Source organism: Panthera uncia, chromosome E1 (assembly GCF_023721935.1).
Source record: "Panthera uncia isolate 11264 chromosome E1, Puncia_PCG_1.0, whole genome shotgun sequence".
Taxonomy (NCBI): domain Eukaryota; kingdom Metazoa; phylum Chordata; class Mammalia; order Carnivora; family Felidae; genus Panthera; species Panthera uncia.
The window spans coordinates 48,678,977-48,679,912 of NC_064814.1; positions in this window are offsets into that span (position 1 = coordinate 48,678,977).

Here is a 936-nt window from a genome sequence, read left to right on the forward strand (position 1 = left end):
AAGAAAGGGAGAAAGAAAGAAAGAAAGAAAGGGAGAAAGAAAGAAAGGGAGAAAGAAAGAAAGGGAGAAAGAAAGAAAGAAAGAGAAAGAAAGAAAGAAAGAAAGAAGAAAGAAAAAGAAAGAAAGGAAGGAAGAAAACGGGGCCCCTGGGTGGCTCAGTCGGTTGAGCATCCGACTCTTGATTTCGGCTCAGGTTGTGGTCTTATGGTTCATGGGATAGAGCCCCATATCAGGCTCTGTGCTGACAGTGCAGAGCCTGCTTGGGATTCTTCTCTCTCTCTCTGTCTCTCCCCCACTCTCTCTCTTTCTCAAAATAAATAAAATAAACAATAGCAAATATTGAAAAATAAAGAATTAGGGAGCACCTGGGTGGCTCAGTTGGTTGAGTGGCTGACTTCCACCCAGGTCGTGATTTCGAGGTTCATGCGTTTGAGCCCCTCATTGGGCTCTCTGCTGTCAGCTCAGAGTCCGATTTGGATCTTCTCTCTCCCTCCCTCTCTGCCCCTTCCCTGATCACTTGTCTCTCAAAAATAAAATAAACACTTAAAAAAAAAATAAAAAGGGGCGCTGGGTGGCTCAGTCAGTTGAATGTCCAACTTCTGCTCAGGTTGTGATCTCATGGTTTGTGGGTTCAAACCCTGCGTCGGGCTCTCTGCTGACAGCTCGGAGCCTGGAGCCTGCTTCGGATTCGGGGTCTCTCCCTCTCTCTCTGACCCTCCCCTGCTTGTGTACTCTCTTTCAAAAATAAATAAACTTGGGGGAAAAAAGGAAAAAAGAAAGAATTAAAAAAAATTTTTTTAAGTTCACGATCCCAGGCATTACTATCTTTTCAGAAGTCCCGAAAATTATAATATTCTAGCATGCCACCAGAGTTGGAGAACTATTGGCTTCAACTATTTGGTATTTGTCTCTGAGTTGAGGACCTGTCCTGGGCGG